Source organism: Pleurodeles waltl, chromosome 1_2 (assembly GCF_031143425.1).
Source record: "Pleurodeles waltl isolate 20211129_DDA chromosome 1_2, aPleWal1.hap1.20221129, whole genome shotgun sequence".
Taxonomy (NCBI): domain Eukaryota; kingdom Metazoa; phylum Chordata; class Amphibia; order Caudata; family Salamandridae; genus Pleurodeles; species Pleurodeles waltl.
Genome location: NC_090437.1, coordinates 188,292,492 through 188,319,084, shown reverse-complemented (window position 1 = coordinate 188,319,084; position 26,593 = coordinate 188,292,492). Strand labels below are relative to the sequence as shown.

Sequence of the window (26,593 nt, the reverse complement as noted above, 5' to 3'; positions counted from 1 at the left end):
TTGTATTGCAGTGGCATTAGCATAATGCATTCATTACAGAATACAAAGGCTATCTACTTGTGACGTGACCCGGAAGTGCTGAAATGACGACAAATGACATCCGTTAAAAGATCTGCTATGGGCAACAGATCTTAGGCTGGCCTTAAGGATGGTTCCGTCTGGGTAAGACATCACAGATTCCACCATGAATCGACAGTTGAACTTGAGCGGGAAACTCATTATTAAAGTCCAAATTGGAGAGGACATTTTACAAGTTCCAATTCACAATGAAGACATAACCTATGACCAGTTGGTGCTTATAATGCAGATAGATTTTAGAGGGAAACTGTTAAGCTATGATGAAGTCACGATAAAGTACAAAGATGACGATGGTGATCTTATAACAATTTTTGACAGCTCTGATTTGTCTTTTGCTATCGAGTGCAGTAGGATACTTAAACTGACTCTATTTGTTAATGGTCAGCCAAGACATCTAGAGTCCAGCCAAGTGAAATATCTTGCAGAGAGCTTATAGAACTTAGCATCAAAGTGAATAGATTGATTGATACTTTAGACCCTCCTGCTGATCCTGGATTTTCTGCCAGCCTTCCTGAGGATGATCAGGTGGAGGGTAGAGAAGAAAAGCCAACTGCACCTGACTGTACTGTCAAACAATCTACCCAAGTTATAGCAGCAAGCATGCTTTTGATCCCTTAAAAAATCCAGATGAAATCAGCAAAAATGTCATGTCCTCATTTGGACTTGCAGAAGACCAGGTATCGGGACCACCAAGTGCTCCTGTGGAAGAACGCTCCACCACACCTGACAGCATTACATCATCTTCATCTACTGCTCACCCATCAAGAGACCAGTCCCAACAGCAGCCCTCATATGTAGAAGCCCAGCATCAAGCAGGCCATATATATTAACTGTACCCGGAGCAGGCTGGCTATTCCCCTCAGCCACCACAGGCCCATCCTCAGCAACAGTATGGCATGCAGTATGATGGCTACAGTCAACAAGCCACACCTCAACAAGCACAGCAGCTTCAAGGATACAATCAGCCGGGTTCTCAGGTTCTAGCACATGGATTTCCTGCTCAATCTCAGCTGCATCCATCTCAGCTTCAACAGTATCAAGCAGGCACCTTCCTGCCACAGAATTATACAACAGAAGCCTCCCAGCCATCTAATTACAATGTTCCTCCTGCTTCCCAACCTGGAATGGCTCTGAGCCAGCCAGGTGCCTATCAAACTAGGCCTGCTTTCACGCCTCCTTCTGGAAGTACTGTTACCCCTCCTCCAAGTGGTTCCAATCCCTATGCACGCAACCGTCCTGCATTTGGTCAGGGCTGTGCCCAACCTAGCCCAGGTTACGATAAAGCTCAATGAATAACTTGTGGTACAGGCTAGACACTTTCCATCCAAACAGACTCAAATATTAACTTTTTAAATCATGTTGAAATTAGAGCATAAAACGTTCTTCATGGCATCACAAGGCTAAATTCCTAATTTCCAGCTCTAAATTGTATAAATTTCCTAGTTTATTTTTAAAAAACTACCTTCATATGTGTAAAGTGATTTTCATCTTAGCTTGTATTGTGTGAAGAGTATAAAAAGTGCTAACTTGAAGTTTAGCCCATGTATCTGCCTTGTTTTTACCATACGTGCGGTGTACTAAATTTGACCTATGCTAGAGTAAAAACTAGCTAATATGTACAAATGTATGATTCACACTAAGCAATTACTTGTGATTCCACCTACATTATGTTAATATGACTATAGAATCAGGCTTCACTAACCATTTCAACTTGTATCTACACTGGATTGACTGAAGTGGTGACATTCAGAAAAATCTTCCAGTAACCTACAGCAGAAGACATCCTATCCTCACTTGAGATCTTGGTGTGAAAATGTTCCATTGACTCTATGAAACAAATGCACCAACACAACCGGAACACTTGTCTGCAGTCATTTATTTATATATACAGTGGGAGAACTGGCTGGACAAGGCCTCAAGGTGCCCACAGCACAGTTGGTTTTAAAACTTTGGGACTTGTTTAGAGTTTGACAGACGGGGTACCTCAGTCAAAACATGGGATTGTACTCTGCCTGCCAAATCCGCAGTTCCCCTGCTGTAGTTAGAGTGGGAGGATACGCCATGTATTCAACTGCGGGCCATATACTGGCCCCACCAGTGGGAACCTTTGTTCGATTTAGATTAGGCCGTCGGCCTGTAAATGTCAGATCATCAGCTTTATGAGGGCAGACATTCTGACGTCATGTTCTCCTTTTAGGACCACCAGAGAAAGCATGGCAGTCCTGATGAGAAAAATCAATTACGCCACGTGGTGGAGAAAACTGCCAGCATATCAGGAACATTAGTTATTTGTTTATGAGTGACAAACTCCGCTTTGAAAGCTCATTTTTGAAAAGCAAAATATGTTGTTGCCCAAACAGGGAAGCCTCTGCACATTCAGCACAGCCGCCTTGGCGGTAGATCTGCTGAAGGCGCGGAGCTCTCTGTCTACCTGGAGAACATTGCTAAATATGGAGGGCTGTAATGTGACAAGGCAGCAGAGTACCTCCCTCCGCAGATCTTGTGGAGGGAAGCAAATCGTCTGCAGTTTCTAACTGTAAGTGCTGTTAATAACATATGCTACTATTAGTCAATTTAATGGTACTCAGTTTTCTGATCTTTGAAAGTTGGAAAGCTTAGTTTAAACTGCCTTGCTCGATTTGAACTCGTCATCTTCAGATCACTGCAGATCTCAGTGGTGAGAGTTATGTCTCAGAGCAAACTGATGGCTTATGTAGGTGGAGAAACACACAAGGCGCTGTCCACGGTCTGCGCTGAAAAAATGTAAATTACCTTAAATATTTCCTAAAACGTCCTGGGTCTTTGCTATCACAAAAATCGGAAAGGAAACCGTCCACCCATAGGTACATTTGTGCGTTTTCGGGTGTGGTTTTAACATTTAATGAAAGCAGGAAATGGGTCTTGTTTTAGGTTCTTAATGCCTGTTCCCCTGTTCTAATGTTTATGAAAAAAGAGATCCCCAAATCACGCAGATTGTGCTCCATTGAAATCACCCTCAGGTCTTTGTCTTTTCATTCTAGTACATTTTACAATCAGCAGAAAGAAAGACTAATGTGTATAGTGTTTCTATAACCTTCAGTCTCCTCAGCTGCTTTTCTTTTCATTGGCTCTTTTGCCCAAGCGGGACAAGGGAGTGGACAGATTCAGGCGGCAGCTAGATAATGTTCCCATTCTCTACAGTTTTCTGCCTGCACACATCTGTAAGAGCGCTATTGTATCCACCTTCATGGCCACGTTCGCAATTATGCGATCACCAAAGCTTCTGATGAACCAGCGCATCGACAAAAGGGCTGCCATTGTTCCGCATGCAGGAAAAGTCAATGCCACATAATCAAAAGCGAACTCATCAGAGCAAACCCGGCTTTTGATTCCAAGACAGTTTCTTAGCACAAAGCATATATAGTCTTAGAACATTTAACGCAGAGGTTGTCAAAGGTTCTACTTAATGACTCCTTTAAGCTTCTTCAATGGCTCAAAGGCCTTCTTCAGGTGAAAGATAACAGTGGCCGAGGCCCAAGCTGTTGGCTCGCCTGGCACTCAATGCAGCAGTGGGATGATCGTTTCATCTCTTCCCCTCCCCCCATGAAAAGCTGTTCAGTTTATGAAGGCCTTTGAGATGAAAATGTGTTGGAGAAAAGATGCAAGTACTATGACGGTCAAAAACATGTTCTTAACACAAAGCTCATTTTAAATATGTCAGTGGAAGCTATTACTCAGAGATTGGGGCTTTCTTCGATCTCAATAGGGAAATAAAACAAAATGGCTACAAAACACAAATAGACTAGCCCTTATTTCAAGACTGTTTCATATACCCACCAGCAAGCAACAGTCCTCGTATTTGTACGTGCTTCAAAGTTTATGAACCACCAGTCTCCTCCCTTCAATTCACCTTTCTTTGTTGCTAGGAATTCTTCGACAGTTATTTTTTTCTTTATTGGTAATTGCAAGGCTCCAGATATGCTTCTGGAAGCCACTGCAGAGTCCTAAAAGGAAGGAGGGTGAGAGGATCAAGGAAGGACTGACTGGCAGGAAACATTTGAAGTTTTTATACACAGCATTCCAGTTTCTGTGGCACTAGAGAAACAGGCAGATATTAGCTAAAAAGATTAGGTTCGAAGTCAGGATGAACATAGGCTTATCCAGCTCAAAGTAGGAACATTAATTTAGCTGGGGTTGTATCATCCTTAAATCAACGGTAAGGGCCGGAAAGACCTGATGGAAAAAAATAGTTTTCGGGTCTCCTCTGAAAATGAGGTAATCTAGTTGTTGCCGAAGACCAGGGTGGAAACGGTTCCAGAATGGTGGGACGAATAGAAGTTAGTGTTTTACCATAGTCACTCTTCTTTTTAAATGATGCTGGAATATCCTGTTATCTTAAGTCAATATCAGGTACAGCAGCGGTTGTAGGTCTTAAGATAATCTGACTGGATTTTCAGGCCTCAGAAGCAGAGCTTGTGTGTGCAAAGGTATAGATTCTTCGAATTTGCCTTTTGTTTCATTGACAGTCAATCACAGCCTTGCTGCAGGCGTGATGTGAACTGTCTTCTTTAGTCCTAGCAATACTTGTGCTGTCCGAATTGACTCTTGTTGAAATTGTGGCATGTTTACATTCGGGAGGCTGGATGCTGGATTCTGGTTGCTGTTGCAGTAGTCTTAGCCTGATAAAACCAGAGAGGTCCACTTTGTGGCAGGAGTTTATGATATTCAGATTGTGATGAGTGCTCCCTGAAAATGCATTAACTTGTGGAATGAATGAAAGACCTGAATCAAAGAGGACTACCAGATTTGTGTCCTGGCACACAGCACTGAAAGCTTTGCATTGGCCTTTGGGCACCCTGAATCAACGATTTAGCCTTCAAAATCCATAGCAGGAGATGGACTTAATCTATATGGAGGATTCAAGACAGCTGACCTCACTGTATATCTGGTACTCTTCAAATATTAATTTATTTAACAGTTTTACACAGTGCGGCTACATCTCAAAGTATTAGTGTTAACTACATTGTAACAACTAAGTACACTCACAATACACTAAGAGACCCTAAGTCAACACCTGCATCAAAGGAAAGGGATACATTTGCTGAGGATGTAATCAAAATGAGAGAAAAGACAAAAACACAAAAATCACAGCTTCCAAGTGATGGAAGCATTGGCTTGGGAAGACAGAAGGGCACTGTTGCATTATATAAGAAAATAAATTAACTAGGAGAGGCTCCATGGGTTAACACTTAGCTTAAATTTAGTCAGGACAGATTAATTTTGAGAGCCTTACTGAGCGCAGTCAGGGAAGGTTGCATTTTAGTTGTCAGGAAAATAATTCGATTGCTGGGTTCTGTGCTTGTAAACAACGACTTCATTTCTTGGAATGTTCTGAATTTGGGTGCCCCAAGTTGAAGGGAGTCTTAACTTGTTGATGATAACTTGCCGATGGATATTTTCGGTTTTACCGATTTTTAAATTAGCTTCCACCGGTAACCAGAAAAGCTGGTTTTCGTGATATATAATAGATTTTCGTTTTTGACATTAGTAGACCACTAGATTGGAGGGGCACATAATTTAGGGTGAGGGAGGAACATAGGATTCCAGCTAGAATAGCATTAAAACAATCAAGACTTCATTAGTTGATATGGTGGCATCAAGTGTTTCATTTTCTTTACTGAGTACAACAAAGAACTGCCTGATTGAACCATCTTCTTTATGTGTGGCATAAGAAACAGGGAGGTATCCTTAGTGTAACTCTAGAGACTTTAATATGAAGGTGGAGAACCTATCTACCTTTGGTTCATTCAATAAGTCATGGTCAATTTTACCTTTAGAATTGGGAAAGATAAAGAGGTATTCAGCCTTAGCTGGATTTAACATTGAGAGAGTTACAGTTAATTGTGGCTTGCTGAGACAATATTGAATAGTGTTGATGTCTTAAAAAGGTTAGTATTTTAAACTATATTGTGTACCTTCCGTATATTTGTGATTTTTGATTCCAGTGTCTGCAAGATGGGCATTCATGGGGCTCCAAGAATAAGTTGAATAGTGTTGGTAAAATGATCGCTCCATGATGGACTCCACAATACCTGTGGCTGAGTTAGAGGTATGGATGCCAATCTTTAGAATATGTCTGTGGGGTGCTAAGAATGAAAAGAAACGTGTTATGAGTATATTTTGGGAGCCAGTTATTTGCTCTAAGGTGTCAACCAGTTTTCAGTGGTCAACTGTGTCGAATGTTGCAGACAAGTGAAATAAGATAAGATGCCAAAAATCGCCTTCATCAAGAATCTGATGTATGTCTTTAAGTAGTATTTTCAGTATAGCGGTTTCAGTGCTGTATCCCACCCTGAATCAGGAAATACAGTTTTCTTCTATGAATGCAGTTAGCTGGACAGTAACACATTTTTCTATAGTTTTACTAAACCATGGTAGATTAGCTATTAGGCAATAGTTTCTTAGATTGTCTAAGTCAGGGTTAGTTTCTTTGAGACTGGCAAAATGTGGCCATTTTTAGACTGCTTATAAATTGAGCTTTGAAAAACCGAGGAATTAATCATTAGATGCCATATTGGTTAAAGTAGGTTAAGGTTTGCTTTACTAACATTTGTGGCGAGATTATTTTTACAGTAGTTAGTAGGCATGAGGTTTTTCACTGTTTTGAGGGGGTGTCCTGCAGATACTGGATAGAAAGAGTCAAATCTTCTGATTTTTTGGAGGATTTCACCTTTTTGGATATTTGTTTAGGGCATATTTTGTTCCTGATAGCATTAAAAGCAAAAAAGCGGAAACTAAGATGAGCTCTGAATTACTGAACTAGCAGTTATCCGGGCTGGCACATGCCATGCCCTTCAAAAAGGCAGAATGGCACGTGTTTTGCTGAGATTAATTGTGCCCCCCACCCCCCCAATTAGTATGCCATAGATCTGGGTATGATTCAGTTAATGCAGGGCGCTAAATTGATGAGACAAGCTCCCATTTAATTTCCAGGAGATCTTGAAGACAATATATTCTAGAACTGTCTGCATACCATAACGTGCATGTGTAAAGTGCACGCTTACCTTGGATGATACGCTGGTGCTGAAATAACATATGTTTATCGTTATCCAACTCACGGGTACTCATTTCATCGACCTCAGGTGAAGAATGGATTTCTGAGTGGACCACCAAGATTTGAACCTATGATCACGAGGACAAACCCCAATTCCTGCAGTGGGTGCATTAGTCCACTAGTCAGCAGACCAGCAATGCCACTGAGAATCCAGTGTGGTCAATGTACTAACTCACAAAATAAGTTCAGTGCCTGGATCTAATGAGAAGAGATCGTTTTATGTCTCTTGCTCTCCACCACATTGTGTCAAGTGTTATGATCTCTTGACGATCTCTTGGTTAAATACTATCACATAGGCCCTTCAATATGAGGTCCATCTGCATGTTTCAAGTATCAGCTATAGTACATAATCATAAAATAACATAAGTACAACCTTCCACTGATTGTATAGCCCTATAATGTAGTTCGGTTCATCTGTATGAATCTGGAGCACACACTATTGTGTGTTTTTATACTGCTGTGGCCTAGATGTTCTGGGTGTGCCCTGACATTTCAGTGCTTGCAGTGCCACATTAATCAATCTGCACCTCAGTGATGGTTCCCAATAAGGCTGAAACCAGTCTTGGATCGCATTAGTTCAGAGGGGATTGGTTCTAGCAGCTCAGGCTGAACTATCCCTATTAGAGCAGGACCTAGACTGACTGGTCCCTTTTTGTGGTATCACGGTAAGGAAAAATCACTAGACTGGAATGGGGTCTGGTGTATTTAGCATTTAACTCAAGCATTCCACCCTTCATTCTTATGGTTTACTGTTGTTTTCACTGTATAAAATGAGCGCCAATTAGCACCACATAAGTGGCACGGTGTGATGAAGGACTCGGCGAGTTTGTGAAACATAACTTTTTGGATGTAAATCAGAAGCTCCAGGATGGCATTGTTCATCGGATGCCAGTTTGCAGTTCTGTACTTTTCGCTGGCACTCACAAATAACCCTGAAAGTCCACAATGTTCAGAAAAAGAGTGTGAACGAAATCAGGCAGCACACAGCAAGCAGCATTGAAAAATTGCCTACTAATGCCAGAGCCGTTTACTGACCGAGAGCACATCATTTCACAGGTCAAAGGGACAATATGCATGAGATTGCACCGAGAAATGACATTAGAATAAGAACATTTCAGAAGCACTGCTGGGCGTGGGGGCGGTCGCGGAACATGAGACCACTGGAGTGGGGAAGCGGGCGAGTCCTGGTCCAGAAGACTGGTTCTTGGCAGGCACGCGGCGCAAGGCAAATGGAATCTGATGTTGACAAATAGTGCACTAGTAATTCAAATCACTGCAAATAATAGAAAAAAGCGAATGAACTGCTCTCAAATAAGATGATCAAATGTACTTTGAAACTGGATTTGAATGCTGCTGTGGAGAGGCTAAAATGTTTTAGAGCATTATATAACAGCAGAAGAAATGCTGACATCCAGGCTGCGCGCCCTCTGGTGGATGTCAGTGGAGGGGATCCCAAAGGTGAATTGGTGCAACTAGACGAACATCATATTGCCTGCTTGAGGGTCTGAACACAATCCGTTTTATATGGAAGTATGCTTAGAGTTCTCCGAGGCTTTGTAACACCACAAAGGGCCCTGGGACTTTTCACTCCACTACCCTCAGTGGGAGAAAGTCTGACCGCTTGCTGCCCTCCTGATTCTATTTCCTCTTCCCATGCAGAGGGGCGGAGCATCCATTGATGACGCTCCCAGTCACAGCTTATTTACCTTGATGTGAGTGGAGCCTCATGCATGATGACTCCACCAGTGAACGCTGCCCACTCTGGAGTTACTTGGTGGCTGGAGCTAAGTGCACTGAATTGTGGTGATCTCCTGGGTAGTCTGGGGTTCTCTTGCGGTTCTGTGTTTTCCCTGTAGACTGGGATCAAATGAAAAGTTTGTGTGGCCACAAACTCTCGTGTGTGTTGTATGCCATGGTTTTCTTTCTTGGCAGCACATTTCGGGTAGCCTGGGAAGGTTCCACCTTAAATCCAGCTCCAAGACTTGGGGTCGACTACCTTTTTTGTCATGAAAGAATGGCTGTGAAGAATGAACAGAAACCAAAGCCCTGATTTGCCTACAGCCTGCATTATTGAAACATTACTGTACCAAAAAAGATAACCCGCCACCTTTCATACACAGAGAATTCTCTATAGCCGCTGTTTAAGTAGAGTTGCGACCCTCACGTTCTAAGGCATTTGTGAGTTCTTTCAACCATTAAAAGAGGCGAGATTGGATTATTTTCATTCCTCTCACACACAGAGATATCCACTTCAGATGCTTAGCATCTGGGACATCGCAGCCTATGTTCACCAGTGTCCTTAAGCCTCTACCACTACAATTATCTTCCATTGGATCTTCCTATATAAGTGTCTCACAGGCATAAATGTCTGTCTCTTTCACAGGCATTCATAATCATGGAGACTCTAATTACAGTTGCATTCGCTTATGCTGAGTTTTATTCAGTCTTTGCCTTGGTTACTCCCAGTTTGTAACTGCACCAAAACTTTCAACCTCTTCTTGAGTGTGGTGTCAGCATTTTTTCTTAGGCCATATCATGGATGGGCAAATCTCTATTTCGCACTTACACACAGTGAGGGTGTGACGAAAATAGGAGATGTTGCTACTTCAGCAGAGCGCCCAATCACTGAAAGTGCATTAGCTGTGGGGCAGGAGCCAACTGAGTTCGTGCATGCAGTGGAGAACGCACATCATGAAAAGAGAAGCAACATTCAATAACCCATGTTTGGATGCAATCTCATCTATCACACTAGCCTCTAACCCCCTTTCAAAGCGGACCCTTTGAAATTGAACTCTATGGATTTAATGCACGGTTGGTATTGTGAGTTACATATGCTGCACGCGTGCGTTGTGATTAGGAATGCGCATACTGTATGAGGTCTATAAAGTGCCACACATTTCGTTGAGCCACTGGCAGACTCCAAGTGACACACAGAAAAAAAGATCAGGAAACCTGGCTGAGCCCGTGCGGCCCTGTAGAGCACTTTGAGCAGAATGTCAGCATCGCTGCCTGACAAGATGTGTCTTCAGGGTTCTGCCTCCTGCCTAGAATAAATCCACTGGAAACTTAGCACCTCAGGAGTGGTGTGCTGCGAGAAATCCCTCCCTCGCCAGCCAGTGGTGAATCTGGAGAGCAGTTCGAGCAGTGTCCCCATGAGCCATCCTGGCCGGGCATGGCTGAAAGCTGTCTCCAGGTGCCGGAGCAAATAGCTACTCTTGAAGACCGTGCACTGAGCCAACCTAACATGTACACTCGACTACTGTCTGAGAACAGTGATGATTTAAAGTTATTATTAAGGGCCAACGAACAACTACACTTACTTTTATTATGGTGGGTATTATTAATATGCTTATTATTTTTATTAGAATTATTTTTATTATTGCTATTGTCGTTGTTATTGTCATTGTTATTATTGTTATGTATTTGTTTACTATTTTTTATTTATTGGTGATCTCCTTGGCGCCCCACATTGCTCAAGGGACAATTCCGATTTTGCAATAAGGTAAACTCACTGTTGCAAATGCAAACAGTCTCCAGAAGAAAAAGGTTGGATTTATGTGTTTATTTTCTAATTAAATGTACAACAGTATAATATACTGGAAAGATCCGGAACAACACGTCCGGAACCATGCCTGCGTTGTTACGCAAGCGGAACGACGCTTGCCTGAAAAACGCAAGCTTTTTTCTCTGCCTTAACCACGCATGTGTTGAACAACGCACATGCGTGGTTAAGGTAGAGAAAAAGAAGATCCCTAGGGAGAGGACGTGGTCAAGTAAGTGGGGCTGGGGAAGGTTTGGGGGTAGTTTTTAGGGGTGGGGGTGAAGAGGTTGGGGTGGTTAGGTTATTTTATTTATTTTAAGAGGCGGGGTGGGGAGTCAGCACTATGGTTTTTTGGGTGGGTGGGGTAAATTTGTTTTTAGGGGCAAGGGTGGGGGGTCGGCGTGATTATGTATTTAGGGAGTGGGGGTGAGGTTTTTAGGGGTGGGGTCAGGGTAATTTTGTATTTAGGACGGGTGGGGGGAGTCGGTTTTTTAGGGGTGGGGGTCAGGGTAATTTTGTTTTTGGGGGTTGGGGTAATTATTTTTTTAGGGCAGGTCGGGGTGAGTTTTCAGGGGTGGGGGTCTGGTTAGTTTTGTATTTGGAGCTGGTGGGGGGGTCGGGGTTTTAGGGACAGGTTAGGGGGGTTGGGGTAATTTTGTATTCTGGGCAGGTGGGGGAGTCGGGTTTTTAGGGGGCGGGGTGGGGGGTTGGGGTAATTTTGTATTCAGGGCAGGTGAGGGTCGGGTTTTAGGGGCGGGGTTGAAGTAATTTTGTATTTAGGGCGGGTATGTTATTAGGGGTGGTGGGATGGGGTAATTTTATATTTAGGGTGGGTGGGGGTGGGTTATTAGGGGTGGTGGTGGGGGGGTTGGGGTAGTTTTGTATTTATGATGGGCATGTTTTTAGGGGTGGGGGTCGGGTAATTTTGTATTTAGGGCGGGTGAGGGGGTCGGTTTTTAGGGGTGGGGGGCTGGGGTAATTTTGTCTTCAAGGCAGGCGGGGTGTCAGGTTTTTAGGGGCAGGGCTGGGAGTGTTGGGGTAATTTTGTTTTTAGGAGTTGGGTAGTTTTATTTTTGGGGGTGGGGGTCGGTTTTAGGGCTCAGGGTGGGTGTGGGTATCGGGGTATTTTTTAATGGTGGGGGTCGGGGTACTTCTGTTTTTAGAGGCAGGGTGAGGGGGGTCGGGGTAATTTTGTTTTTAGGATTTGGGTTTTATTTTTGGGGTGGGGGTCGGTTTTAGGGCTCAGGGTTGCTGGGGGCAGTTTTTAAGGGTGTGGGTTTCGGGGTACTTCTGTTTTTAGGGTGTGGGGGGTGGCATGCGACAACCACGCATGCCGTTTCTACACATGCCTTTTCTAGGCATGCCTTTACAACGAATAATCGTTGTAAAGGCATGCGTGGTAAAGGCATGCGAGGAAACAGCATGGTTGTTGTTCCGACCGCGTTGTTCAGGCATGCGTGGTTGCGGCATGTGTGGTATCATCATACAACCATAATATATTATCCACCGCTCATCTGAGGAACAATAATGTAAACCAGGAGAAGACGCCTCACCCATTTATGACTTTAAATCTAGGGCGTGCTAAACGTCGACAGGAAAACAGAGCAACGCTAATGGTAGTGAATCTAATGCATTTCCACACTGCAGTGGCGTTTTTGTGCCAAGGAGCATTTATAGAAGCGCCGCAGATGATTCTGCAGCCCCTCTGTACTGTAGTATGTATCTTGTTGGTGCACATTTTTGCGCTGCGCAAAACAAAGAGGGTTTTCCTTCATTTGCGTCGGGTGTTACTCCATGCAAATGAGGGAATGCATTTGCCCCGTACCAAGCGCCATATTATAAAGTGGGCACTAGAGCAAAGAGGCCACTGAGAGGTGAACATGTGTGCCCCACAGGAACTGACAGACAGGCCAATGTAGCCTGAATGAGCCTCTTAGAAGGGAGATACAGCAGTGCCAGGCAGTGCTTTAAAGAGAAATACAGAGGTGCAGGTACTCACTATTTAAAATACCGGTTTGCTTTTGAGAAGTATCAGTACTCTCCCATTAAACGTATTGCAGGAGTACTGAGAAGCAGGTACTTTCCCTTTCAAACTAAAGTGGATGTATTCAGTACCAGACAGTACTTCCTCATTTAAAGCACTGGCTCCTCTAACCTGGATGTTACTATGAATTTAAAATGCTGTAGTCCTGTCCCGTGGTGTATTTTCAGTATTTGTGTCCCTGTTTACAAACCCATGCATCATTTGTAAAAGCCTTACTTGCCCTGTCCTATTTAAGGATGCTATTTTCTGAGCGAATCCAGCCTGCGGTTGTACAATAGAATTGCGTTCCCCTTGAGGGAAGTAGCTTTATTATTGAACTAGTGACTGCAGGACTTCAGAGTTTCATTGTTTTCCCCTCTGATCACTTCTACCGAGCCTTCTGTAACATACCTTCGGAGAAGCAGCTGCAGGCCGGACACAGAACCCGCGCTTTGGAAGGAACGGTGGGTGAGGTGGCAGCCACGGCTCCTCGTGTGATTCTACAAATCTGTCACCAAGAGACATAAAAGCGATCTAGAAGGCTACCCAATCGGTCCCATTTCCCCGGAGTGGAAATACTGAAGTGGTATGCCACTTGTTCTCGACTTTGCAATTGGGTGAATGCGGACGCTGGAGCCTGCGCCAAGAATTTTGACTCATTCCTTGTTACTAGGTTTGAAATAATTAATTATGTGTTTATTTGTGTTGTGTTTGTTTCTCTGGTCTTGTTGCTTCTTGACCACTTCCAGTTTGTAATTACATAGGTTGGTGCGTTATTTCTGTGGAAGCGAGTTGGGGCAGTTGTTCATTGTTAACTAAGGTTCTCTGCTTTTGGCTGCTGTTCATTCACTTTTGTGTGTTCATACGTAGACTTGTGTGTAGAGTTATTTCAGGTTCTCACTCTCTCACCTCTGTCTCATCCTGAACCTCTCTCAATCTATCCTCTGTCTCCCCTCTCTGACTTATCCCAAGACTCATTTTACTACTACGATCTCCAAAATAACCTTTTCTAGACTCTTCCCACCTCTGCCCCTCCTGGCTCACCCCAAACATCATTTTACTTCAACGACCTCTCAAACAACCCTTCCCTTGTGTATCTCTCCTTTGACTCATCCCCAACCTCATCTTACTACTATGATTTCCTTAATCCCTTTCTACACTCTTCTCTCCTCCATCCTTCCTTTTACCTATCCCAAACCTCCTCTTACTACTATGATCTCCCAATTAACACTTACTAACTTCTTCTCTCTTCTATCCCTCCATTATTCTGTTCAATACAACTAACAGACTCTCATGTCCACCACTCAAATTAACTCATATTTCCCTATACTACTCCATTAATCCTTTTGGGTTCCAGGGTAGCATGCTACTCACCAAAAAATGATTTGGTGCCTCGTCAGGGGTAATGTGAGCAATATAAATACAATTACAATTATTGGCTGATGGAAGCAATCCATACTGATCTAAGTGCATGATGGGCATCTGAGTGTTCTGATGTAGGGTGGTCACTTGGCAGCCAAGACCCATACGTCAGGACTTTAAAGGATTTCAGAGTAAGTAAATCCCATTCAAAGTGTGCAAGGAGTAGTAATGCCTTGAGAGCAGAGTGCTGGAATCATATTGTGGAATAGCCTGTGAAGTGCAGTTACGATAGCAAAAAACAGGCACCGTCCTCAAAAAACAAAACAAATTGTGAGTAAACTGATGAACCAAGCACGAGGAACAGTGAAGCGTGGGCTGTCTGTTGCTTCATCTTGGAGAGACTGTATTTTATCTCAAAAGTACACTCACTCATCAGACATTGAATTCTTTATTTCATGCATGTATTGTATACAGAAAGCAAACATTTTTGCTTAATTTTTTCATTGGCAGCTAACTTTTTTAAATGTTTTTGTTATGGCTCAAGAGCAAGCTCGGCTTCAAGATGGCCGCCTGAGTGTTTTTTTTTTTGTTCACACATCAGAGCTGCCTGAGCCCAAAATGGCCACCCCAACACCTTGTGAGATTTTAGATTCGTTTCTACCCCTCCTTGATATCATGACTCATGAGGGCCTTGGCCTTTGCTCTATAAGTAGACCAGTTGAGCACTTTATTGTAGTTAGAGCACTCTCAATGTCCTGTCTGAAGCAGCAGTGCCTCTGATACACTTGCTGGGCCACTCAGTTTATACCATAATGAACACTTGGCACCCCATCTGATGCCCTTGCCAAGGCTCTCATTTGCTATGCAGAGCACTTGACAGTCAGAAAGCATGGTAATGTCTATCAAAAACTTATATTGAGGCACTGCATAACCTTCGGATTTCCAGACAATGTAGCCTCAGTACCACTCCCACCAGCATAACATCCATCATTCTAACTGCTATCATAGCCTCTTCAACCGCTACCATCAGGGCCATTGCCACTGCTATTATGCCACCACCCTTACCACCACTGCCACCTTTGCCATTGCCACCACTACTGTTGGACCTGGCCCTTTTTGCAGGGTCATCCCCAAACTTTCTTGCCTCCTTCCTCCTATTTTTTCTGAACAGATTTTGTTGGCTTTGGGACTCTGGGCACTTTACCACTGCTAACCAGTACTTAAAGTACTACTCTTTGTCCAAATTGTATTGGTGATTGGTTATCCATGACTGGAAGATGTGTTTTATTAGTAAGTCCCTAGTAAAGTGCACTACAGGTCCCCAGGGCCTGTAAATCAAATGCTACTAGAGGGCCAGCAACACTGATTGTGCCACCCACATGAGTAGCCCTGTAAACATATCTCAGACTTGCCACTTCAATATCTGTGCAGTCTTGCATTGCCAATTCGACCTGGCAAGTGTACCCACTTACCAGGTCCAAAAATTCCCTTCTACTACTTGTAAGTCACCCTTAAGGTCTGGCCTAGGTAGCCCGTGAGCAGGGTGCAGTGTATGTAACAGATGGCACATGTACTGATGTGCTTTACATGTCCTGATAGTGAAATACTGCCAAATTCATTTTTCACTATTGCAAGGCCTATCTCTCTCATAGGTTAACACTGGGACTGCCTTTAAAAATCTTTTTAGTGGAGTTTCCCATTGGGAGCTGATAGAGATTTGTAGTTTGGGGTCTCTGAATTCACAACTTAAAAATACATATTTTAGTAAAGTTGTTTTTAGATTGTCTGTTTGAACATCCAACTTTTAGAAAGTGAGCATTTTCTTGCTTAACCATTCTGTGCCTCTGCCTGCTTGTGTAATCCACGTCTGGGTCAAAATGACAGTTAGGCTATTTGTGAATTTCCACTAAACAGTAACACAAAGGGAGCTGGGGAGTGTCCTGCGTATCCTGATGAGTCTCCTGGGCTAGAGTGGGAAGGGAGGAGCTGACACCTGCACCTGAAAGAGCTGTGCCTGTCCTCACACAATGCCGTCTCCAACCCCCTGGTGTGTGTCGGGCCAGGCATGGGCAAAGCATGATCTTGTAAACAACTTTGAAGTATGCCTACTTCAAAGGCAAAATGGATGTAAGTAGTAGACCAAAAACCTAGACTTTCAGATTACTTCTGGATCAAGAGGAACCTTTGCCAAGGAGAAGGGCTTGATGAGGACCCACCACCCTGCCTGTTGCTTTGCTGTGCTGGCTTGCTGCTGGTGCTTCTGTCTGAAGAGGGAAAGCACTGGACTTTGCTTTCTGAAACCCTGCTTTTGAAGTTTCTCCGAAGGCTTGGACTGAGCTTGCCCCCTTGTTCTGAAGTCTCAGGGACATCAAATAAGACTTCATCTGCCAGTGCCTGGGCTCTTCTGCTGGGAGCCCTGACTTGCTAAGTGGTGCCAAATCCACTCCCTGGGTCCTTAAAAGTGAAAGTTGGTAACCTGCAGGGGAAAATCCACGCACAGCTGTGTGCGCATCAGAAAAATCGACGCACGGCCCATCCCGCGGCTGAAAATCTGATGCAGTGCCTGTTCTCACCACGAACTCTTAGCACAGCGTGTCAGAAATATCCACGCACGGATCCTGGCCGTCAAAGTCTTCAACATCCCTGCACGGACCCGAAGCTATGGACCTGGAATCGACGCATGACCGCCCTTGTGAGAAAAGAATTGACGCACAGCCTCCGGTGCAAGTATAGAATCGATGCACGGCTTCAATTGCGAGTAAGGAATTGGCGCATCCCTTGCTTTTCTTATGCACTGTCACCCTTGTGGCTTTATTTTTGATGCATACCAGGCACTTTGTGCTAAAACAACGCTCCATTAATTTCGATGGATTAAGACTCTTTATTTTAAAAATTCATATGTTTGCTGGTGCATGTTGTATTTTTGTCATTTTGGTCCTGTTTGATTTAGATAAATATTGACTATTTTTCTAAACTGGTGTGGATTCCTTTTGTGGTGTTTTCACTGTGTTACTGTGTGTGTTCTGGTACAAATATTTTATACATTACCTCTGAGATAAGCCTGACTGCTTGTGCGAAGCTACCAAGCGGGGTGAGCAGGGGTTATCTTGCCTGTGTACTTCCCTTACCCTGACTACCCTGACTAGAGTGAGGGTCTTTGCTTGGACACAGTGCAAACTGACTTTCAAACAGAGACCCCATTTCTAACAACCACCATCCTTACCAAAACCATTAACATCATTACTGCGCCCACACTTTCCACTGGTTGAATATCAGAATATCATTAGCAAATGTGTCTGACAGAAATATTTTGTCCTATATATTATTTATAAAAGGATCACATCAGGTGTAGATTTTCTGCTATTAACTACAATGGGGGATATTTTAGTAAACAATATTTAAGACATGATATTTCTGTCAGAGAACATTTTGGTTACAGTATTCTAGTGCCATACCTTAACACAACCACTATTATCACACCACCCTTATTGTCACCATCGCTACCAACATAATCATTACCACTACCACTACAAATATCGCAACCACCATACTACCATTACCATCACGATTGCCAATACCAACCACCACCACTACCACTACAACTATCAGCATTACTAGCAGCATTCCACCATCGCCATTACCACCACCACTATTGTCACCATTATCACCACCACCTTTAAGAACCATTATTACATAACCATTACCACCACCATTAAAACCTTTGTCACCACCATTATAACCACCACCATTGCTATTTGCATCCTCATGATTACAATTACAACCAATTTTCTTACCACCACCACCAGTAATACTACTCCCACTACAACAACCACCATGTTCTTGTTTGTGTGTGCAAGAGCGTTATGTATTTGTCAGTCTTATCTGTGAGCATAAAAGAAAGGGTGATGTGAGCATGTGTGCGAGAGATGTGTGTGTGCTATCAGTAAGAAAGCAATCACTGACAAAGAAAACAGGTCTGGCTTAATGTTATAAACCCCTTCTAACAACATTTCTGCATGCCTATGTTTACAGACCAAATGGTTTTGAAAATGCTACTTTTAACTCTTCTTGTTCCTCAGCTGCTAAACGTGAAGCTCACTTAAGTGAAAGTTATCTTATCCCCCTCTGCCCTACACTCCCATCTCCCCAATGCCATTTATCAAAGTGGGGCAGAGAAGAAGCTTCTCATCTTAAACTCAATGATTTAGTCAGCCCCAATAAATGACCTTCCTGGCAGTCTATTGCGTGAGGCCTTAAGGATTGAATAAGCAAGCCGACTGAGCTAAAAATGCAGTGTGCACTGTTTCACCGTGGTGGCAAAAGCATTCCTTTCGTTGCCCCTGACTGCATTATATGTGACTGTCAGGGCCGTAGCTCCTTGGGGGAGTGCATAGGGTGGAGCACCCCACGAATAGCTTCACAGTTTGACTTGATGTCTGCTGTTCTTGGCAAAAGCAGGGCTGTCCATACGTCTGAATGGTTGCTGCTCAAAGGTGTTGTCACTATACCACTGCCAAGCTTTTGATGTGAAGGCAGGACCCAATTTAGAACTGTGTGCTGACTCAGCATTTATCAAATTACTAGTTATCTAGTTTTACCACTACCAACTGACCCAAGTAACCTCGTGGTATGGACATCGGAGCTGGGCAGCAGTTTGACTTATCTCATTTCTGGTAGTGTGTGCAGCTCAGGCAGTCAGTCAGCTGGTCTTCCTCTAAGTAGTGAGGTCTCCATGTAGCCAAAATACTGTCACTTAATGCTTTCCTCAGACTATTGTGGCCATGGGGTCATCCATCTGTCCCTGCACATTAGGCAGCAGGGGCTTATGGCTTCTCATGGACTAAACATTTTGCCGTGGCATTCATGCCAGGTCTTTAGAGAGAGGGATTTTTTTTGTTTAACCAGGAGTTAGAGGTATATGATGATAATTGTTTTTGTATTAGTGCTTTGTCTATCAGTATGTTGTTACAGTGCAAACTAGCAATTGTTTGTGTGTTTGTGCGAGTGTGGGTGCGTGTATCAGAAGCTAGAGTGTGGAAGAGTGCTAGGCACACTCTTTCAGTAATGTGTTCAGACGTAAGTTTATCAGCAGAATAGTGTGTGTGTGTCTCTGTGTGCGTAGGTGCGCGTGCATGCACATATATTCATACATTGCACTACTGGCTGGAGGTCAGAACTGATAAAAGCTCTGTTTGGCACTCACCAATTAAATACTATATATAGGCAATGGATAGAGAGCTCTGCTAGCACACACTTTTTGTAAAGTGTTCAGACATGCCTTCAACTACCTGAGCAGTGTCACAGACAAGCAAGGTGGCAAAGACGCCAATGTCAAGGCAAGAACTGGCAAAGCAAAGTCTACATTCGTTCACCTAAAGAAGATCTGGAACTCCAAGGACATAATGCTCCAAGCCAAGATCAGGCTTTTTAACACAATCGTAAAATTGGTCCATCTGTATTGAGCAGAAATTTGGAGGACAACAGTGACCTTACAAAAAAAGCAAATAGGGCAATAAATGGGGAGAGTTGTACGGTCCAGTGCACCAAGCTCCCTAGGTAACCCTAATCTATAAACCAAGATGCATTGCTCCGAAATTTAAGGCTTCGCTCCACCAGTTAGTGGGGGAAGTTCTCGGTTACCACAAGCACCAGGTTTTTTAGGAACAACAGCCTTCATTCACCATTAGGTGACATGCTTCATCATCAGGCTATGCTCCTCGTCATGCCAGCACTGCAATGCCTGAAAGGCCTTTAAAGAGGGCTTTTTGTCAGAGATCTTTTTTTAAAGTAGTTGCCGGTGATGAATTGATGTGTGAGGAGCTGGAACAACTATAATAAAATTGACTATGGGTGTCAAAAAGACAATCTTACCTCCAAACTGACACCAATGTCAAGATTAAAGACAGAAAAAGGGAAAGCAAGGGATTATAATGGTCTGGTTCCCTATAAAGTGACAATGTGAATACCTAACACCTCAATTGTTTGTGTAAGTACAGAAAAAACTATGGGAGGGTATCCCCTGCACTACAGAACCAGTGGTCAACATGTTTCTCACCTATGCAGTCTCAGGGATCTAGTGGCGATTCATCAGGACGTAGCACAATTCTTAATCGTCACTGAGAGAGTAAGAATAATCTTTGTCAACTAGCTATTTGACATCTTAGAACTGTCTAATAGGATTCGCTCATCAATATGCAGCGACCCTTCTAGATTCAGGTATAGGCCCCTTGGGGACACATGGACGCTAGCTGCTCCCACAGCAAAATGGGATACAGTGGTCAATTCGACCTACCCACTCTCCCTGCTCCCCAGAGACTGCTGTATCCCTAGAATGTTCCTAGAAGGTTAGGTGTAAATTGGACTTTCAATGGTACTGTGTTACCCCCCTTTTACATGTAATTCTCTGGGAACAAAATGGGAGAACCTCACTTAAGTACATTTTTTCCCTTAGTCGCTGTATAACACATCAGTTATTACTCCCTACCACTTTCAAAGATCACCCATTACTACTTTTGTGTTTTATCGCTACATTTTTGAATACCTCATATTGTTACTTGGTGCTAGGTGTATGAAAGATCTTCCGATTGTTCCCCATGTTTTACATAGCAGAATTTGTATTTTATGTTCCTCATTTAGCCTCTGATACTTCCTCCTGTACCCCCCACCCTGTCCGCCTTCAAGTCCTCAGGCCTGCTCTGCTGTTGTGCTTAGCTGCTACTGAGCATGCTCTTGCTGCCCACAACTAACTAGATCTGCTAATGTTAGGTCTGGGCTACTGCTAAACCTGCTCCTCTGGGTCTCCATGCCCTACATTGTGATTGGAGGAACAGGACTTAAGTGGATGATATTGCCCAACATGCAAGCTATATCAATGGGGATCCCTGCTGGCTACCTAACAAACAATTAAACTGGAAGAGGTGCACTGTCCAAAATCAGATTAACCCCCAGCGAGAAAGAGTCCATTATCTACTCTGCAAATAATTCTGCAGCTGATATCAGATAAAACTGAATTCATGCTAAGCGCATAGCTACCATTGGAGAATGGACAGGGTCCTAGAAATAAAGGGCAATCGTGCCTGCTATGTTTGTTTACGTTTGCTGGAGTAAACTGCTGGAACCCAATAAAGCACTGAATGGTTGTTTGATCAGGACATTGCAGTGGGTATTTTTTTAAACTGTGACTTATATTTAAACATTTTCTTAAATAAAAAACAGAATTTAGAGACCAAAGCCTAGCACACAACATAGTGCCGAAGTGGCACAGTGGCATACCCTGTGTGCATAGATACTAGTTTATGTCTTGGTAATTAGGCATTTCATTGTACCAGTTTGTAAACATGGTACTGTGACGTATGCTTGGTTTGTGTATGTACTTTTTATACAACTTCGATGCATGGCATGTAATTGGGTAGGGGTGTAAGAAAGTTTGCTTTCATCGGCTCATGGATATTTGCACAAAAACACGGATCCAACAAACTTCCTTACTTTGCTCATTACCGTTCCCACCAGCCTGTTCAGGCCGTCCCGTTTTTAGTTGGATGCTCCCTATTGCGTGTTGGTAGTTCTCAGAGTCCCAACCACCACCTATATTATTCCCTCAGCTACGACCCTGGTGACTGTATTTTCCAGATGCCCAAATCCAGCATCATGTTGGAACACTAAAACAACACACGGACGGATATCAACTTCGGGCTACAGTCATACAAAAAAGCAGGCACTACTTCTGACACACTGGAACTTCAAGCTGCGTGGTGTCATAGTTAGGCCGGGGATTCTACTTCAATAGTCTTCCCACCCCCACCTCCAAAAATGCCTTTCTCTTTTTTGTGTCAAACGCTCTCTATCTACCTTGCCATCTCCTTGTCCTCTCCATTTGTGCCAACCGACTGCACTTTATTTCTTCTGGGATCACAATATTCCAAGTTACAGCCCTTCGCTAAAGCCACAAGACAGGGTGAAAATGTCATCACAAAGAAGTCCTTCTTTCATGAAAAATGGCGCTGCCTTCTCTCCTGAACAAAACCTCTTAAGCCAACCGTCAATACTATTTGACGCCCTCCCGCTTTCTAATTCATATTATCATCAATTCCTTTGTTGACAGTGCAATTTCTGGCCTGCACTTGTTCTGTAATCCATTCGCAGAAGGACAGCGAGGCCCAGGATCTGGCCCTAATTGGAGGGCTGCAGCCCTTTCCTCCCGCCATGCCTCTGCGGCCAGCACAGACAGCGGCGCGCGCGCCTACACTTTGTCAGGGCGCGCGCGGGAGCGCAGGTGTAGCCGAGAGGAGAGCCCTGTCAGACTCGCTTAGATTTCACAACATCGGCACAAATCACATCACTTCAGAAGTGGGAGCAGAGCCTCCGACGAAATCCGCCCTGATCAACATCAAGTTGGAAGTAATGAGTGGAAATGGTAAAGAAGTTATTACGACAAACCAGCATGAAATTGAATCATTTTTCTTCATTAGGCCGCTGTTTGCTATTATCCACTTTTTGGCGTGCGTGCTAAACAGGCTTAAAACCGACCTCGCCGAGCACACGCTATCAGTTACAAAGTAAATCTCTCTTAGCGCAAGAGGGCTGGCAGGACACAGGGGATGTTATGATTTGTTTTTCTCTGTTGTTGCGTTGTACGGTACAGCGCTGTGTTTAAAACGTCAGGGGAGAACAGAGCTTGGCAGTTTACTTTCCACTGTCCATGTGCCCAAAACAGCAAGTAATGACAGTAACAGGTATTTCATGTGGCTACATTTACATTGGAGTATCCAACACTACACATTTGGTTTCTAACTAACCACCTCACTAGTTATTGATGGTATCGACATCCGCAGGATGAATCCGTTAAACCGAAGCAGAAACGAATGACTTTAGTGTGACACACATAAATGTGCAGTAAGCACGTTATCATGCTGAGCTGTCCTATTACCTTGATGAATCTGGCTGACGGTTCTCTGCTGCAGTGCACCTTGGAAGCTTCAAAGGGCCTTAGTCTGGCATCTATATTGAAACTCAATATTTTGGGGACAGTGGAATGAAAGAAAGATGGGGCACACTTAGTGGTTAAAATTTGGGAGCCTTATTGCTTCTTTTAGTTCTAAGTTCGGGGAAACCGGGCTGCAAATACTTTTAACCTGGCAGAAATGTAATTGTTTGTTTTCGTGCCATGAACCTTCCTTTTTCATGCTACACAATATTCAGGGATTTGAAGGCATTGGCTAAGATGGACTTCGCCAACACCAAACATGGAGAGCAGACAAAAATAACAGGTGAAAATCTTGCAAATTGTAGGTTTTGAGGAAGAAATAAACAGTTACCAAACCAATGCCTATCATTCGTTTTTGTTTCACATCCTGTCGACAAAAAATGAAGAACCTCTCTGCATGAGACGATTCTGACTGCTTCTCCATAGCTATGTGAAGCATATCTCCACGTGGCTGTCATTTTTCCCAAACAAAAGTTGATATTATCAGTTTAATAACTTCTACCTAACCACCAGTATTGCTAGTGCTAACCTCTAAAACCGAGCTCCTTCTTTATATGTGCCAGATAAATTTGTGGTAACACAATGTAAAAATAAATTATGCCTGCACCTAGAATGTGCAGACTCACCGCTGGTTTGGTAATTTGTACACATAGATTATGAATAACTTTCAGATGTACAATTTGTAAAAAAAAAAAATGTCCGCGTCTATTTGAGACTAAACGCCCAACACAAAAGTGATGGTTAACAGCATGCTTTTTTCACGCTGTGATGCAATGATCTTTCATTTGAAATCTGTAGTACCTAATTACTATAAATCAGTCGAATGTTATAAATTTGCAGTCATCTGATTATTGTGCATGTCATAATTTTTGCCCACTGTAAGTGGGAGACAAAGAGCCATCCAGGCCCTGGACGCTGTTCACTACTCGTTGATGAAAATGGCAGTCATGTCCTACAATCCTGCCTCGTTTCATTTGCTAGCACCCAAAGCCTCTTGTGCAGTTCACTTGGTTTTATTGTACACTGACATGTTCTTAAAATATCCATTTGCAACACGTGAGCCTCAGAGCAGGGTACGTACCATGTCCCTGGTGACCTCTGCTCTAGGAAATCAAGTCAAAGGACCAGACACTGACTGGGAGGATCAAGTGGCCCTTTGGAACTTTTTCTGCCTTTGGCTTCAATCCACTTGATGTATAGCAAAGACCAACCTGCGAGAGCATTGACATGCATGATGCACTCCTAAGGTGACGCAAGAGGCGCAAAAGTCCCCTAGCTATCAGCCGTTCAGATGCTTCAAGGCCCTGTGTTACACTGCAAGATTCCTGCTATCCCCTGTGGGATTCATCAAAGGGCAAGCCTTGTGATGGGAAAATTCTGGTTAATTTGCAGTACAATAATTTTATCTGCATAAAAGAAGATAAGTGCAGGCCAACTTGAATCAGAATCCTTTTTATAAACGGGAGCCACATGTAGCAGGTTTATCACTATGGCAATGTATACGTGTAGTTGAGTCGTGACAATTAATTGGGATTTTTGTACTTATCTCATCCACACAAATTATGCAAAAGCGACCCAATTATGTTGCGCAAGGTCAAAGTGAGCTTGTATTCGACAGTGGCTTAAAAATGTGCCATGTGTTTTCTTCGCTGCAGAGATGACTTTGATAAACAGTCACAAATTGGGGTCTGCACTGGATAGCCCTGGAGCTAAAATAAAAGGGCAAATTAATGGTAGAATCAGCGCAACTAGCTATATTTGTTGAAAGCAATCTTCATTGAATATGAGAGGTGTTTGGCAGAAGGACTATACCATCTCTTGTCGGGAAGGGGACATGGTCCCACACATTCGTTATTATGGTCCCATGCGTTTACTTCATTGTCTACTTTGTTTGAGATTTAGAGCGTTTTCCTAACAGAAATTACCTCTAAGTGATAAACACTGTTCATTCTTGAACTCGACTGTGCAGCACAACTGGCTATTGGCTGCACCCAGAAGAATATCACTCAACATGAATTGTGTTTTTTGCCTCCTTGGATACTATCTAGTGCCAAACTAAAGAGATGAGCAGTGTAAACTCTCAGAAGAAGTCACTTTTTTATTGCTATCACATACAATCAAAGTCCTTGATGTTTCTTTAGCTTCGAAATCATGAATTTTAGGCATCTACTGACCATCCATATAGTTGGTTGTGGACAAAACCAACAAAAATGGTGGCCCTACATAACTTAATTTTGAAAACTAAACTTGACCTAATGTAAATCTGCTTGGTCACGTTCCGACTATGTTATCTGGAGGTGTATAGCATTTGGGCTAATACATTTTAGACAAACATTTCATTATTTATGCTTCCTTCACTTGGCATAATACCTGAGTATTTATCAAAATGCCTGGGTGAAATTTCATTTATACATGCATAATCTTGTGTAATGTCTGGCGGTTTACATTAAGGACTGATATATGACATGCTTGACATAATGCCATTATGCCACATGACACAACTGAGACTTTCTTTAGGTAAACGGTTTATCCCTGGAGAACAGGAAAAATACAAACGAACTGTGTGCAAGCAGCATTTTTTTACATTACATATGTGTTAGAAATGGGGTCTTTGGTTGACAGTCAGGTTACCCCCTGTTCAAGCAAGGACTCTCACTCTAGTCAGGGTAAAAGAGAATCACCCTCAGCTAACCCCTGCTTATCCCCTTGATAGCTTGGCAGAGCAGTAGGCTTAACTTCAGAGTGCTAGGTGTAAAGTATTTGTACCAACACACACAGTAACTTAATGAAAACACTACAAAATGACACACAGGTTTTAAAAAATAGAAAGTATTTATCTAAACAAAACAAGACCAAAACGACAAAAATCCACAATACACAAGTCAAGTTATCTATTAAAAATCAAAAAGAGTCTTTAAGTAGTTTCAAACACACTCTAACGATGTTAGCGTGAAAATGTACCTTGGGTGCGTCAAAAATAACCCCGCACGGGCGAGTGTGCTTCAAAAAGGGCTTGTGATGCGTAGATTCCACTCACGAGCGGGACCTTGCGTTGTTTCTCCTTTCGTCGAGTCGGGCGCGTCGTTCCTTCTCTCTGCAGGAGAGCGATGCATCGATCCGGTCAGCACTCTCGGGTCCAGGCAGGCCTTGCGTTGTTTTTACACGCCCAGCAGTACTTGCGTCAGAAATCCAGCTGCACGATGATCCGAAAACCACGCAGCATGGGTTGCAATCTCCCAGCCTCAGTCAGCAATGTTGCATGTCGCGTTTCCAGCAACTGTCGATTTTCAGACACGGAGCCGACAGTGCATCGTTTCTTCAGCCGCAGATCGGAGTCCTGTCAATTTTTTCCCCACAAGGCACTCTGTGCGTAGATTTCCTTTTCTTTAGGCTGCCAGCTTCCCCTTTCAGGGTCCCAGAACTGGATGGGCACCACAGGGCAGATTAGGAGTCTCTCCAGAGACTCTAGGTGCTGGCAGAGAGAAGTCTTTGCTGTCCCTGAGACTTTAAACA

At 43.4% G+C, this 26,593-nt stretch overlaps 1 protein-coding gene and 1 pseudogene across 1 annotated transcript in view; one reads left to right on the top strand and one right to left on the bottom strand.

Moving 5' to 3' along the window:
* The window catches only part of PAX5 (paired box 5), a 424,585-nt gene that overhangs the window by 10,132 nt on the left and 387,860 nt on the right, over positions 1-26,593 (bottom strand). The gene's annotated exons all lie outside the window — the stretch shown is intronic.
* Positions 185-1,370, top strand: LOC138252975 (protein TFG pseudogene; annotated as a pseudogene).